This window comes from Acomys minous, assembly GCF_964271855.1.
Source record: "Acomys minous genome assembly, chromosome: 8".
Taxonomy (NCBI): Eukaryota; Metazoa; Chordata; class Mammalia; order Rodentia; family Muridae; genus Acomys; species Acomys minous.
Genome location: NC_140489.1, coordinates 90,360,304 through 90,377,947, shown reverse-complemented (window position 1 = coordinate 90,377,947; position 17,644 = coordinate 90,360,304).

The following is a 17,644-nucleotide window of genomic DNA, read 5'->3' as shown; positions in this document are numbered from 1 at the left end:
TAAAACAGGCCTCTCTGGGTAGGGCAGCAGCTCCAGAACACAAGTTGACCAATGTGACTAAGGATGATTTGAGTATCCATCCAATTCAAAGCACGTTGGCTTTGGCTACAATCTTAAACTAAGGTGAATAGGAATTGATATGTATACCAGACACTTGTATATTTTGTCTTATTTAATCTTCACAACAATATCCTAAAGGGGGGGGGGGAGGTTATTATTCCCTCATTAGACACTGAGTGTGTAAGGCAGATCCAGCCCACTACTGTCACATCCTGTGATGGTGCCCTTGTGCAACGGTCCTGGCCTGCACTCTTTCCTCCATATCCTTCTTCCTCTTCCTCCTTCGCTTCTTCTTCACCCACCTCTCCCCACTTTTGTTCTGTGTCCAAACACATAAAGTTCCAACTTTATAACTTTTGCAATGGGCCCTTTGCATGGTATTTCATCCAAATAGTGTTCAATGGTTGTAATAGCAAGAAACAACCTAAAGAAAAGCCTCTATCTGTAGTAGTATTCAAATTGTGAGTCCTGGGTCCCCAGGTGGGTCCCCAGGTGGGTCCCCAGGTGGCCATGCGTTTAGCAAAAGTAATATGGACCCTCACCTCCATAAGAAACAGCTCATTCAGGAAAGCATGTGTGGTGGTTTGAAGAAAGATGGCCTCCATAGGCTCTTATATTTGGATGTCTAGTCACCAGGGAGTAGACATCTTTGAAAGGATTACAACTATTAGGAAGTGAGGCCTTTGGGAGGAGGTGTGTCACTGGAGGTGGGCTTTGAGGATGCCAGAAGCCCACACTCATCCCCGTGCTTCTCCTTTTTTTTTTAACTCTTGGTCCAGGGATCTTCATCCGGCTCTCAGACACTTCTTGAGGAGCATGCATGCCTCCATGCTGCCTGCCATGTTGGTTATAGACTGAACCTCTGACACTCTAAACAAGCCCCCAGTGAAACGCTTTCTTTTATAGCACTGTATTGGTCATGGTGTTGCTTCACAGCAATAGAACAGTTACCAAGGCACCATGGAAGGAATCACTAATACATTTGACCTTTGTTTGCACTCAAATATGCAAATATGAACTCCTGCTTTGTGGCTAATAAAATGTAAATAAAGAACTGATTTCATAATGTTGGCTTTTTTCCAGTAAGGCGATTAAAACATATATCTAAGTATAATCGTTATACTGGGACAGCGTGAAATTTTATATCATTCAATAAAAAAGCATGCTAAAAAAATATGACTTATGAGTAAATTCAACTCCAGGAAGTAAACAGTTCTCTGAATGGTATAGTCACTCAGCGATTTTAGGGCTTAATCCATGGCAGAGTTGGAGAAAACAATGCTAAAAAGAAGTTGGATTCAGAAAGTCAACCAATCCTCATTCAAGAAGCATGGCTGAGTTGACTAAGGGTTAGACACCCTGCAATCTTAGTAAGTAATGAGATACTTCAAACTTTAGTGTGTGCTTCTTCAAGATGGCAGGATAATAGCGCAGTTCGTGTGACTGATGTGAGCAATAGAAAACATAGACAAACCCCTCTCTTGGTTTAGTGACTGGGTGAGAGTGAGCATTGGCTATTACTATCATTGCCACCAGGATTAGTAATGTTAGTGTGAACTTCCGTTTGGTCTTCCTGAAACCCCCGTTGCTCTCTCTGCTGCTTCTGCCTTTTTCTCCATGCTAGGCAAAAAAATTCAAAGTTACAAATATATTCTCAATCCTCTCTCACTGGTCTCAGTCTAGTATGGAGATACAGGACCTTCAACATACAGACAGAGGAGGCCTGGGAGATTCCCATCCAAAGAACAGAGCTTGTCCTCAGTTTCTGCTGTAATGCCTCACTGAAGCCAAATGCCTCAAAATACCTCAGGGAAATAGGCAAAGCACAGGGTAAACTAGCAAAACAAAACAAACAAACAAACAACAACAACAACAACAAAAGCCCCACTATAGAAACTTTTTATTTATGTCATCTGCCCCCAACCAGGGTTTTTCAGCGAAGACAAAAAGTGTCACCATAATGCTATATGAGGCCCAAGTCCCCAGTGACTAAAGGACTAAAGGTGCTGTGCATGAAGCCCGCTGGCACCCAGACAAAGAGCATTCTAGAGTCAGGGATCTTCACAAGAATCCTGGCTAGGTTCCGCTTATGCCTAGGTATCCTTCTATCTAAGGGAGGGAATCAAGACCCAGTGTGGGAATAGAAAGACAGCCATCCTCAGGAGCAAACGCTTAAGGACATTACTCCAAAAACGATTCATCAAGAGCTATAAAATTTTAATACAGTAGTTTCCAAATAAAATCAACTAAAAAAAGATCAATGGTTAAAATATATTTTTTAAATGTAGTTCCTTCTGCTTCATGCTCTCCATGGCTGCCTTAGCTTCATTCTTATTTCTCTATTTAGAGAGGAGGGAAATTTTGAATGAATGAACACAGTTCTGCATTTGGCTATTGATAAGTGCTTTGCAAACACTAGTTCACATCTCATGCTACCTGGGATGCATAGTGAGGAGGAAGCACATTTTATCAGAAGAAAAATGACACCAACAAGGGCTAGTTGTTTTGGGTGGCTAGTAGAGAGTATAGAGAGTTTGTGGTGGGTAGTTTTAATTGTTGACTTCACAAAATTGGGAATCATATGGTAAGAGAAACTCAAGAGGGATTGTATCAGGCTGGCCTTCAGGAATGTCTGGTGGGGATTGTCATCACCTTAATAAGGGTATCAAACGTGCTGGTGACCTAGATAAAAGGACATGGAAAAGGACCTTTAGTCTCTCTCTCTCTCTCTCTCTCTCTCTCTCTCTCTCTCTCTCTCTCTCTCTCTCTCTCTGTCTCTCCTCTCTCTCTCTCCCTCTCTCCTCTCTCTCTCCCTCTCTCTTTCTTTCTCTCCCTCTCTCTCTCTCTCTTTTGTTCCTTTTGCCATCACTTTCACTGTCAGCTCGTCTACCCTGCTACTGCTGATTCCTTCAATGATACTAAAAGGAACTTCTTCAGGCTTTCAATGTGGGTGAAAGAATAGTAAGTCTCCTGGAATCTTCCAGGCTTTCAGTGTCACATCATGATGCTAAGAGATTCACCCTCATGGACCAAACAACTACCAGATTCTCAGGCTCGCCCATGTGAGACAGCCATTGTTGGGCTATACCATGACCCGTAACTTAATCTATTAAATTCCCCTTATACAAACAGAGACTCACAGACCTACAGACACACACACACACACACACACACACACACACACACACACACACGCACAGAGAGAGAGAAAGAGAGAGAGAGAGAGAGAGAGAGAGAGAGAGAGAGAGAGAGAGAGAGAGAGAATTATCTATTTTATAATCTGTTCCACTAGGAAACACTAATAGAGTCCAATGTCATGTGTTTTTTTAATTATTTCCGGGAACATTCCCCCACTGTGCGGATCTATTCAATCTGTAGCACTGATTGAGAGTCTGGTCAATCAAAATCTGGTCAGTTATCTCAAGAGCTCAAGGTGCCAAAACAAAATATACAGACTGGGTAGCTTAAATAGTGAATTATTCACTGTTCTAAAGAGATAGATGGATGTGATGGATGGCCAACCTTTGCTTGTCACTTAAGCAGGAATTAGAATCACCTGGAGTTGGGCAGGGGTTGGGCAGGGAACTTCTAGGTGTGTCTGTGTGGGTGGTGTCACTGAGGAGGGGAGATCCACCACGGATGTGACTTAGCACCATCCCTGGGCACTGTAGTTTCAGACTGAGTTAAGAAAAGAAAGCAAGATGAGCATCTGCTTAATGGCCTTAGCCCCTTGACTCCATTTACATCACTCATATGATGCCTGTTCTTGGTTGTCAACTCAACCATATCTAGAATTAACTAAGGCCCAACGGGCTGGGCACCCCCACGGGTTTTTTTCTTAATTAAAGCATTTGAAGTGGGAAGACCCACTTCTTTTTTTATATACATTTTTTATTAATTTATTCATATTACATCTCAGTTGTTAGCCCATCCCATGTATCCTCCCATTCCTCCCTTCCTCCCACTTCCCCCCTACTCCCCTCCCCTCCCCTAAGTCTGTGTCTGAGGGGGACCTCCTCCTCCTGAATATGCTCATACGGTATCAAGTCTCTCCTTGGTGACCTATTATCTTTCCTCTGAGTGCCACCAGGCATCACTCAACAGTGGAGAATGTCCTGTCCATCGGCTAGTCCGGGTAGGGGTTCGAGGTTTACTGCCTATTTTTTCCTTGGCTGTTGCCACAGTTTGCGGAGGACCCCAGGGCCCAGACTCGCCTGTAGTTTTCCAGGACCCGCTGGATCCTTCTATTTCCTCTTTCTCCCAGGCTTCTCACACCTAAAGTTTCAATAGGATGTCCTCCCCTCTTACCCACTATCCTGGTAGGTACAGTTTTTCATGGGGACGTACACCTTGGACTAGTGTCTCGATATAAGTGAATATATACCATTTAGCTCTTTTTGCTTCTGTGTGAACTCACTCATTATGACAATTTCTAGTTCAATCCATTTGTCCACAAATTTTGGAAATCCCTTGTTTTTAATAGCTGAGTAGTATTCCATAGTGTAAATGTACCACAGTTTCTTTATCCATTCTTCTATTGAGGGACACGTAGGTTGTTTCCAAGTTCTGGCTATTATGAATAAGGCAGCTATGAACATGGTTGAGCATATGTCCCTGTTGTGTGGTTGTGCATCCTCTGGGTATATTCCAAGGAGTGGAATAGCTGGGGGGAAGACCCACTTCTAATCCAATTCTTTGAGGTGGGATGATACACCCTTAATCTAGATCTGCTGGCAGCCTATAAAAAAAGCACATGGAAGGAGGAAGCTCACTCTCTTTCCTTGCTCGTTGTCACTCTCTTGCTAGCAAGTGACACCACAACCTACTTCTTCAGAATTCTGGCATACATTGAAGACTATCTAAAAAACTGCTAGATTATTGGATCTTGTGTTGGTATATAGCCATTGATATAGCCAGACCACAGCCTGTACATCACTCTAATAAACACCCCCCATGTATATGTTCATATATTCCCTACATTCTGTTCTTCTAAAGAACCCTTAATAATACAACTTATACCCCAGGTTAGAGTTTCATTCTGTGTTTTCGTGGGAGGACAAAATCACTCTATATCGCTATCCTTTGTGACCTCCCTTATAAATGACATCACAGAAAATGGCTATGCCTTTGTACAGAAGATTTATCGTAGGGGTGTACAGAATTGTATAAAACAATCCTACCATAAACAGTAGAAGCTACAATTATTAAACAGTAAAGGAAGAAGTTTTGCTGAGTTATCTAGTAAAGTCCTTGGCAATATAATATAATATAACATAACATAACATAATACTCTTTCTCCTATGAGATCCACTAAGAAAGAAAAAATTTTAAAGGAAAAGAATCTAAGTTGATGGAGTTGAGGTGGGAAAACCATTTGAGCTGGCCTTCAATCCAAGCCAAATATCAGCAGGCCAAGAAAAGATATTCTAGCTAGGCATTGCCTCACACCTGAGTCTGGAGGAAGTATTGCAAGTTCAAAGCCAGCCTGAGCTATACAGTGAATTTAAGGAAGGCCAGTTTTAACACAAGAATGAGACTCTCTCTCTCAAGGTAAAAGAGCCTGTAAAGAAGACTGAAGATACATACAAGGCAGTGGTAGAATGCTTAGTTAGCATATGTGAGGCCCTGGATTTTATCACCAGCACTGGAGTCTGAAGAGAATTTCTAGAAGTCTGCTTGTCAGCTCCAGGAGGTAAAAAGGCACTGGCCTTCTAGGCTGAGAAGCAGCAGCCAGGGTTTGCTGAAAAGTCAAGGTAGGAACTGCAGGGAAGATTAACACGGCAATGGCCTCGGTCATGGGGGACAGGCCATAGTTCACTAAGCACCAGGAATTCATTCTTTCAGCAAGACTCCTCCCTGGTCCCTGGTGAGGTCAGAAATCACATGTACTGGCTGACCTACAGAATGGTATTCTTCTTTTATATGCCAGCAGTAGCTATTAGTGGACGACAAGAGACCTCCCCAAACTTAGTGGCATGACCTCCGTGTGGCTTGGTTTCTCTGTCATGCTCTTCAGGGCCCTCACAATAGGTATATTCCAGGAGCAGCGCTGGCCTAGGGTCTCACCTGAAGGCTCAAAAGGAAAGGATCCAATTCCAACTCTTCTCATACAGTTGCATAAGGCTAATGTTTTCATGTTATTTAAACATTGTTGAACTGGGGGTCTCATTTCTTCCTTGAATGTTGGAGGTCGCCCTCTGTTTCTATACACATGGCCTTTCCCCTTAGGGCAGCTGTTATAACAATGTGCATTATTATATATAGTATGTGAGGAGAGGCAGAAAGGAGATGCCTGAAGAAAGTTACAGTTTTTACTCTTGGAACTGGCATTCCAGATCACTATCGGCAAGCTGCCAGGACCATACCAAACCCAGCAAGAATTCACAGGGGTATGGATATCAGAAGGTTCAATCATGGAAACCCATTTCAGAAGTCAGTAACTACAGTGTTCTCTAGGCACACAAATCAGAACTATAGAAGATGAAGAGACTAAAATCTACTGACTTGACCTGCCTCAGGAACATTGATAGCCTTCTGATATCCTCAGGGGCTCCTTTTGTCTGCTATGGTGGCCCCATGGCTAGGTGCAGGCCGTCTGCCCCATGCCATCTTGGTCTTGTGCCACATATTAACCAGTGCACTCCTCTGGGATCCAAGACTAGACAGATTGTTCTAGTCTAGAGATGAGGTGGGTCTTGGAACTTTGGACTTGTCTTTCCCTCCATAGCTTTAGGGCTTAGGAAGAGCATGTGGCAGATAGCATCCTTATTCTTAGGTCTGTGACTGGCATGCTTCTAAGAGCCTGGTGTTTTGTGAAGGTATATCTAGCACTTTGACTGGAACAGAAAGTGCTGGGGCACTGAATCAACAGGTGCCTCTGCCCATTAGTGCCCACAAAACATCTCAGTTGGTCTGTGCCAGAGCCAAAAGAGGCTGCATTTGCCAGCCAGTCTTCAAATGCTGTAGGATATTTCTAAACGATTACTTTTTTAAAGTACACATTTCATAACCGAAATGACTCCATTGTGTTCTGAAACTTGCTTTAATTGAATGTTCTCTTTGTCAACCCAATAAACTGCTGGTTTTGCAATAAGATTCCCCTGGCACCTTTCCTGTAAGGTTCAGTATGAGAAATCTATTCTTAGGACAACAAGTCTACTAGCAAGCTCTTGTCACCTAGGCTACTTCTGTCTGTTGATCACCTTCTACATGACAGATATCACAGAAGGAGCTGGGTACAAGAAAGTGGATTCTACAAAATCTCAAGGTAATGTGACAAAGCTGGTATGAATGTGTGTGTGTGTGTGTGTGTGTGTGTGTGTGTGTGTGTGTGCACGTGTGTGTAATTTATATTTTTTTCAGATCTATTTCTTCATCTGAGATACTTTGCTTTTTCTTCCTATCATATTCTTTCCTGAAGAAGGAAAAAATAATAATAATTCTTGCATTCAGGAAGTGACACAAAGAAGAAATAGAACTGTGTCAAGTTAAAGGTGGCCACAAACATAAAGATGCTGTGGCCAAAGGCTTACAATGGAATCTCAGATCTGGGAAGGGGGGGTCTGACCCATCATAAATCTGAGCAGTGTGAAGCTGCTTGAACCAATAGAAAAACAGCACAGAAGGCACATGAGCCTCTCTACATTTTGCCTGGGAGATTGGGAAGGCAGAGGTGTTGGCCTTTTGAGAACTGGGTGTGCTTCTGCACATTCCACAAATGGTCCTGATCAAGAGACTACAGGGAAGGGGGGTGGAGCCCAGCCTTCTAGGGAGTTGGTAGGTATGTAAATGAAGTTCTTTGACTCCTTCAAGACAAGAGTAGAAGCCACCCAGGGGTCCTGCTCAAACTATGGCACCAGCCAAGGACAATACCAGCAGTAAACTTTGAAATCCTACCCAGATCTAGCCAATGGACAGGACATTCTCCACAGTTGAGTGGAGAGTGGGGACTGACTTTCACATGAACTCTGGTGCACCATATTTGACCATGTCCCCTGGATGCGGAAGCCTGGTGGCACTCAGAGGAAGGATAGCAGGCTACTAAGAAGAAACTTGATACCCTATGAGCATATACAGGGGGAGGAGGCCCCCCTCAGTTACAGTCATAAGGGAAGGGAGTAAGGGGAGAATAGGCGGGGGGGGGGGGGGGGGGGGGAGGAATGGGAAGATACAAAGGATGGTATAACAATTGAGATGTAATATGAATAAATTAATAAAATATATTTTTAAAAAAGAGTAGAAGCCACAAACTGCCTCAGTGATGTCATCTTCCCCATGACATCAGGACATGAAGGGAAATACAAGGTCCCTCCTCAGCAAAGGTAACGGGGACATTGCAGTGTCAATAGGTAGGGTTCTCTAGGTCAGAACTGGCAGAATGGACATGTATCTTAAAGGGAGATGGATTAGGCCATCCATCGGCTTACGTGAAATGGTCCAGGAATTTCACCAATGGCTGGCTCACATCACAGAGGCTAAGAACCCTGTAGTTGTTTGGTCCGCGAAGCTGAGTATCTCAGCAATCCTCATCTGGCACTTGAGGCCTGGAAGATTCCAGGAGAGTCGCTGGTCTTCAGTCTGCAGCAGAAACCAGAAGCTAGGACCTAAAAGTGGTGAAGGAAAGCAGCAGCAGAACAGATCACCTTGCTGGCAAGAGTGAACACAAGCAGGAAAAAAAGCCAAGTTTTCTTTTCCCATGTGCTCTTATGGGGCTGCCGCCACCAGGCACTGCCACATTTGAGGCGGGTCTTCCTGTTTCAAACCACCTGATCAAGAAAGGCTTCTGCAGCAGCACCCAGCAGCTTGTATTTTCGTAGACACTTAAGACTAGAATCACCCCATCATACACATAGCTCTTCCAAGGTGGATTATGTAAAAGAGATTTAAAGTCTTACAGGAGCCCGTGGTGAGATGACTTTTGTCAAATACAGGTTAACCTTTTCTGAACAGCATCTTTAGATGACGACCCTCTCATTGTCGGGGGTGAAATTGTCTTTCTCATAGATCAGGATCTCCCTGTGGATCAGAGTCATTTCTTCTCTCCTCTGCTCAGGGTGGCAGTGGCCTCACAGTGTCAGGCCAGCCACGTGCACACTGAGACAGCCGACTCTGATGCCTCGCAGTGTTAGGATGCACCCAGCCAGCAGGAGCACTGCAAGCCACAGCTCCTTCTTCCTGACATCAATCTTCCTGGTGGCTGGGATGGTATCTCCGACCTCAGTTCACTCAGTCACCTGTAAAAATGTGGATTGCACCCTATTCCAGTAGCTTTCGCCTTAGGCACTCAATTTTCGAGGAAGAGGCCAACCATTTCTTTACTTAATAAGTATGTAGTCTAGCTGGCCCTGTTTTCCTAGGAATGAAAACAGTGGCTTCTTTTCCCTAGATGCTAATGCTGAGAAATCCAGATAAAGCAGCATGGGTTTCCTCTCTGTCAGTTCTAATAAGCTCAATTTTGCACGGCTAACAATTTTCCCACAGAGTGGGAGTTTTCAAAGGACTGGAGTGAGATGAATTGTTGCTGCGACAGAGTAGGATTCCTTAAAGTCTTCCTTGATTTTCATAAAATAATGGTTAGTCTAGTAATGCTAACCCATATCCCCTGATTGCTATAAACATATCCTATTTCCTGTCATTCTGTGTCACTGCATTATATTGCCCAGTAAGAAAAGGTCATGTTCTTGACTGGAATAAATAACGTTTATCTTCCCTAAATATTTTTGATCATTCACACTTCATCTTGAGCATCTTCAGGGACTCTCCTGAGAGCTAAGTGGTTCTACTCAGCATATGGCTCTGACAGAGTCCTACCACATTTTATTGCAATCATCTCAGCATCTTCCAGTTGTCAATTTGTACATTTACTGAAGGGGAGATTGCATTTTACTGTGTGTGTGTGTGTGTGTGTGTGTGTGTGTGTGTGTGTGTGTGTGTGTGTGTGCCATAGTCCCTACATCCTTTATAAGAACGACTTAGCACTTCCCTCCAATGTTTTGACTTAGAAAGGGTTTCATTGTTATCCTTGTTGAGTGACAAAACAGAGGCTGCAAGAAGAAATTGATCACACACACACACACACACACACACACACACACACACACACACACCCTGGCCCCTACAGATACTTTCCCCCGACAGAGACTTGATAAGGTTCTTTTCCAACTCTTGGGACTATAGGGACTTCTCTCTGGTGGGAAAGAGAGAGCTTCAGCACACCCATCCTTTGTTTTCAGTATAGAGAAATGCCCCAGAATTCCTTGCTTCATTACCCTGGGAGACTTGCTCAATCCGAGCAGCTGCTCTGGAGGAAAAGAAAAAGCAGACCTTCTGAGTGTATCGTATGTACAGTGCAGTGCTGAACTGAAGATTGCTAATGAGCAAGAACTCTTTCATTGTGCAGTCTACTTCCAGTGAGGTCTAGCTCTTAATTTTCAGTGGGCGTAGCAGGAAGTACTACCGTTAAAAAAAAGCAAAACATATATATTACTAATACTGTTGCTATATAAAACAATATTTGGCCAAGATGGTTAAGATATGATTCATTCCTTGCTCATCAAGTTGCTAAATATTGTGTAGTGAGTGGAGTCACCATATGGTACAACTGAGTTTCCTTGGGAGGCCGGGTACAATATTTGTTGGATATAGAATTGAGAATTGCAAATGTCTGTGGTGGAATGAATGTGGGTGAAACAGCCGACTACTAAATTTCATTAAACCCTCATGCAGGCTAAGATGCACATGGCACACAGCAAATGGATATCGTGTCACCCTGCATGTGTCTCTGAGGTTGATTTCTCTCAGAAACTGATGGAGAGTGGGCAGAACCACACATCTAGACACAGATGCAATCTTTGAAGAAAAATGTGTGTGGGCAAGTACAGTGCCAGCTGGGAAAGTCTAAATGACTGAAGCCTGTGACTCAGAAATCTTAAATTGCCTTCAAATTAATGAATCTCTGTGGGGATGACTCAGTTCATTCATGTCCTCAGCTTGCAGGCTCTGAAGCTTGCAGACGTGGCTGTTGTTCAAAGCTCAGAAGAGCAGGCTCCGTAGCAGAAAGAGGGCCCACACTGGGAGAAAAGGCACTTTGGGGGGCTGCATGTACCAGCAGCATGGCTGGGGTCATCAATGAGTTAGCTCCCAATCTTTTCAGGACAGGCATGCAAAACCTTCTGAGATTGACTTTCCATCCTACTAAAACGGAAAGGAGACCTCACACATCCGGGTGCTGTCAGGGCTCATATTTGGATTAGACGGATGTTTAATAAGAAGCGGCTTTCCCTTTGTTTTGAGACTGATCCTCTCTGTAACCCGCCCTTGCCTGGATCTCGCTGTACAGCCAAGGCTGGCTTTAGACTTGCATCAAGCCATCATTCCCAGCTCCAGATGAAAAGCAAGCATGAGAAATCTAACGATCATACATCTCAGGTGGAGAGAACAAATGGGGACAGTTAACATACCTGCAAGCCTTGACGCCCCTCTTGTGCAATGGGTCTTAAGTCCAATTAGAAAGCTTTTGGTTACCACTGAGGTATGATGCAGGAGGCCATTGCCACTGCCACAGTCTGAATGACAGAAGGAAAATAGTGTTAATGGAGCCCAGTGAGGACCAAAACTTGAGAGAAATAACTCACGAGCAGCCACAGTCCTAGGGGAACTGTGAGGCTGCCAAACAGCAGAGTTAAAAAGAAGACAGCAGACAGAAGCCACCAGAATATTATCTCATGATGTCACTCCTTGGTTGAGGCCAGTTGGAAAGGTCTCCCTGGAGGCAGGGAGTCCAGATTCGCCACCCAGAGGGGTTGGCTTCACATGAGATCGAGGAGAAGAGAAAGGAGAAAGGTGGAGAGGAAGGCTCTGCAAAGGGTCAAAGCAGAAATGAATTGGCATGTGGCTTATATGCTCTGGGTTAGGAGGGAAAAGAGGACACTGCCCCAGATCAGTTCTGATGCAACTGAAGAGTGATTCTCCACGGCACAGGTCCTCAGAACAGGCGGCAGATGTTTCTTTGCCATTCACGGCATGGGAATCTATGAGAGAGAGAGAGAGAGAGAGAGAGAGAGAGAGAGAGAGAGAGAGAGAGAGAGAGAGAGAGAGGAGAGAGGAGAGGGACTTGTTTGTTGGCATCTTATCAGTACTTATAAACATCTGGGGATCCATAAAGCAGCATGCAGGGAGACACTCAGGAGATCTATGTTTGAGAAGAAATGTCTTTGAGAAAGGACCTGCAGGTGAAAAACTCTGCGAATCTCAGGCAAATCTTGGGCTTAAGTTCTCTGAGTCATCTTGAGTCTGCCTATCACTGTGTGGTCTGATTCCCTTGCACTATGCAAACGAGAGGCATCATATGAAAGAATAAATTAATAGACAAGGAAGGGCTCAATGTGAAGTTTTCTGCCTGTTGCTGATGTTCAGTAGTTTTGTAAGCAGCAGTGGTCACAGAAGTGAGATGTTTTAACATATTCAGATACCCAGGAAACCATTACCTTCTGATAAGTAGATAAAATACCCTAGGGATTCTCTTTACAGTCAAGCCAAGGATGCCCAGCTCCACTCTCTGCTCTTATTTGACATAAGTACTTGACCTAGTGGGCCTCAGATTCCTTTTCAAGCCTGTCACAGGATCAGCACAAGGACCTAATGAGGTAATATATCAGGTTGCTGGGAAGAGGCTGATATGCACGAATATTCACTCTCTCTTACTTCTTTCTGAAAGGGTCATTATGCTTCTCAGAACTGACTTAAACTGCAGGACTAAGGCAGAAAATCTAACTTTTGCATTTTTGAGCCCATTATATTGTTTTAAAAGGCACTTCTTTATATTATTGAGAGACCTCCGTACATAAGAGAAAACTTAAGTGGTGGTGATATTTAATAGGATACGTCAAAATTGTCACTTTTTTTTTTTTGTATTTGGGAATGAATGCTCCCATGCGTGCTTAGTATTCACTCAGCTTTTGTGGCAGACAATGCTGTCAGCACAGCCAGCAGCCAGCCTTGCACACTTCCGTGATGCTCAAGTGCAGTTCCCTCCAAAGAGGTTGAAACACTAATGTTTATTTCACAGACTTCCATACGAAAAAAGAAGCTCGGCTCTATCTATGTTCTACTGTCCTAATCATTGGATTAGGATTATGGAAAGTCTCCTCGAGGGATTCTCACGCAAGACTTCCCTCCCCAGCACAAGAAAGATACTCTGGGATGCATCCCAGCCCTGCTTCAAGTGTCTGCTGTGACACTGATGGTTTGGTCAGGATAGAGACAATAAGGAAACTACCAAGGGAGCCAGAGAGATGCTTCCCTGCAGCCAGGCACAACAGAAACAAAACAACCAAACCCCCGCCTCAGTACAAGTGCATGCAGCTTTCAGTCATGTGCTCTGTTCCATGTGACAAGAGCATTCTAACCTAACGCTCTCTTTTCCATTTCTTCTAGAATGACTGAGTTCCTGTATTTCTGTCTCTTCTCCCTAACAAGCTGGCAAAAGCCTAGGACCCACACACCACTATCCTTTTACTTATTCATTCAACCAATAAGTCACTCTTTGTATATTCGATCACCTCTATCTGAATGACCCAGAATGAACCAACTCTTTTTTTTTCCCTACACAGTATCTTCTGCTGGTGTTTAGAATACTGAAGCACCTTGGCCTTGGGGCAGGCTTCCTGAGCTTCTCACATTCAGCTAAACACCCTTGCATACCACGCGTACTAGACACTCAGTCATCATGCCGTATCCCGCACCTGCTATGTTATACTGGAGTAACTTCTCAGGGTAGCTTTGCAGCTAGCATACTCTATAATTGAATTTCCCATCTGTGCATTCAGCCAATCACTGACCAAAACCAGTGATCAAAAATCACATCGAAACATGCTGTCTCATGTCACTATTCACTAAACAGTATAGTATAACTAGTTTGCATAGAATTGAGTCCACATTAAGTATTGTACATCATCTAGAGAAGATTTAAATATAGGAGGGGATGTATATATTTTATGCAAACACTACATCATTTCATTTAAGAGACTTGAACACCAATGGCTTTGGGTGCCCATGAGCATCCTGGAATTAGCTTCTGATGGAGATAATACTGAGAATTGATGGAAGAGTCTATCTAAATTCAGAGACTATTCAGAAGTCAGTACCCTCCTTTCCTCTTTGTGCCTTCCTCCTCCCACGCCCCTGCTCTTCCTCTTCTCTGTACCCACACTCAGGGCCCGTGAACGCTCTTGGCTCCTACTGTGTGACTTAAGCTCTCTGTAGGCCACAGCTGAAGTAGATGATATAGGAGGAAAGGGCAGACATTGAGTTGGTAACACTGGCAGATGTGCCCTTCGCTTTGTATTCCCAGTGCATGAGCCAGAGAAAGTGTTTAGAAAATATTTGCTGAACAAAAAAAATCTACTTAAGGAATTTATATATTATTGAAATGACAAAATTGGCCCAAGAACAATTTTAAATGTGAGTCAGTGCTGCCTTGTGTAACATTAGGTAATGGCGATGTTTCATAAATATGTATCGAATCAATAATTTATATTTGTAGTGCATTCAGAATTTAAAACCTAAAGTTTTGTGTGTTGTGAAGGCCAGTTCTACTCTAATTATTTTTTCCCAAATGAAATACTTGATATCTCTGTCTCAATTTCTTCTTTACATAATAATTCAACTCACCTTATATAAAATGCATTATTTTCTATAATCGTTTCTTTATTGCATCCTGCAATAGTGATGGACTATTTTAGCATGTGTGTGTGTGTGTGTGTGTGTGTGTGTGTGTGTGTGTGTGTGTGTGTATAATCTCTTATATTCTCTAAAATTTCACAGGTAAGTCTTAAAGATTCAGATAAGCTTTGAACTCAAATATTTATCTACATAAGTATTCCAAAATTATTTTAAAATTTTAGGTAATGTGCATCTTCATAGATCATCTGAGAGGCACTGTGGCAGAGAGAATAGGTACACAACTGAGGGCTGAGCCCACATAACTAAGTGAAAGACTGAGAAGCTTTGCAGCCTCTGAGCCTGACTTCCCAGTAGGTTAGCTTCAGAATCTGACGACATGATATGCAACTTGAAACAAGGAAGCATTTGTTTATTTATTTTTGTCTGTCTAAATAATGTGCAAAGAATTATAATATTGATCTGTCTTCCTCAGGAGAAAAAAACCCTATCAAATTAAACCAAAATGATTATGTAGCCCTACTTTCTCAATTGGGAAGGACGAGGGTAGGTGTACCACTCACTGACTACAGTTCTTGCTGCTCAGGCTTAAGGCTCTGAGTCTGAGGACTCAACACCAGCACATAAGGCCAGGTGTGGCTGCGCTCATGGAACCCCAGCACTGGGGTCTGGCTGGGCAGAGACAGCAGATGCTTTCTGTTTACTAGCCAGCTAGTCTATCTAGGCAGTCATGTTCCAGTTCTAATGAGAGATAGTGTCTCAGAAAATAAGGTAGAGAGCATTTAAGAACACTGGGTAGCAACCTTTGGCCTCAACATGTACCAGCATGGGCATATATACTTGTAAACACAAATGTAAACACACACACACACACACACACACACACACACACACACACACACACACACACCACAAAAACATACAAAAATAATAAATACATAAGCATAGGAAATGTAGAATATTATAGCACATGGAAATTATGGTCAAGGAGCTCACAGGCTGACACTGTGGTCCAGATGGTTAGGTCTTAATGACTGTCTAAATAAGTTGAATCCATATTTTCCAGTTGCCTTCACTTTAGCTACAATACTTTTGGGAAATGGATCACAGAACAGCCTTGGGAAAAACTTGTTTTATGGTTCAGAAATATGTTCTGGAACTCTAACACATACACATGACTCATGTAGGCCACACTCAATCAACCTCAACATCCTTGGCTAAACTATTTTTAAAATTTTTTAACCTTAAAGAATTAATGGCTTTGCCTCCAAAAAGATAGAAATGACTAATCGAGGTATCTGGTAGGCAGCACACTTTTTTTTAAGCCATGCATGATTCACCATTTATGGAAAACACATCACAGCATATTTATTTGCAGGTCACTTTTCAAATTCACCTGGATGGCAAGGAAATACATCTCTTAGCCACTGAACCAGAGATTTATCATCAAATTTTCTCAAAATACCCACAGCCATTTGACTATTATATTCCATAGTTGCGTTCTGTAGCATAGACCCTCAAATGTGTATGTATTCCCCAGATCACTGTAATATCACTTCTACAGTGTCTTCAGCGGTAGATCTACAATCAAGTTCTAATGGGCAAGCAAGAGCAATGACAACAGTCTGAGTGTGCGTGTGTGTGTGTGTGTGTGTGTGTGTGTGTGTGTGTGTGTGCGTGTGTGCATGCGTGTGCGTGTGAGGGGGGTATATCTGGGACCCCTTCTGACCAATAACTCAATGTCAGGTTTCTCATACCTTGCACTGGGCTTTTCATTTAACATTAAATGGCTTCTGAGTGGAGCATTACCCTCACCTTCCAATATAAAGTAACTATTTCACACACACACACACACACACACACACACACACACACACACACACACACACAGACCCCTCCCCAGGGTCTAAGCACTCTCTGTTCCTGTTTTGGGAGCAGGTTATTACAACACTAAGCATTGTTTCCCTTTTATAGATCAAGCACCAAACCTAATTAGAAAGCCATTGGCTATTTCAATAGCAGCCATGTCATTATCACACCAATGGGCACATTTTTTTCTCTTCAGGTTCATATAATAAACTGTGCAAAGTTCACATCTGGGTTATTTTGTTGAAGGCATCCTGTCTTCATAATTTTAGGAAGTGACAGCTGACTTCTGGAGCCATATGCTGCTTGATAGAGCAGAGGACCACAGTTTGGTGCCCAGCACCTACGTATGGCAGCTTATGACCACCTGCAATCCCAGTTCCAGAGTATCTGACGCCTCTGGTCTCTATGCGCACCTACACTAGTGTGTACATACTGACATGCATACTTGTGCACACTCACGTGCACGCACACACAATTAAAAACAAATCCTAAGTAAATGAGCTAAAGAAAGAAATCAGTTGTGTCAGATTTCAAATTTCTTAATGTTACACCACTTTGAAAATGATTGGAAAAGATTTTATTAAAGAAAATAAGGTCATACTGAAAATGTCTTCAGAGAAAATGTTGTGACATACTCCTAGAGGCATAAATGACTAAGCAATTGTTTAAAGCACATAAGTATATTTGAACAGTGGTTTTTAATCTTGAATATGTTGTATGTTTCAGATATTCAGTATACAGAACTCTTTCCATTTGATTTCCTATACTTAGATACATAGTGCTGAACTATTTTTCAATCTTTAATTTTGAAAAAAGTTTTAGCAGGATTATCTTACATATTAACCTTATAGGATTAGTCAATAAATAAAAAAAATTAAGTCCCCAAACTATATTTAGTCTCAATATTTTTAGTATAACCTTTCTGTCCCTACATATATCAGATATCTTTGCTTGAAGAGAATATTTGAAAGCTTAATAATGGGGAGGGTTAAGTGGGGAGGGAGAGAAAAGGAGAGGAGGGCTTGGTGAAAGAAGT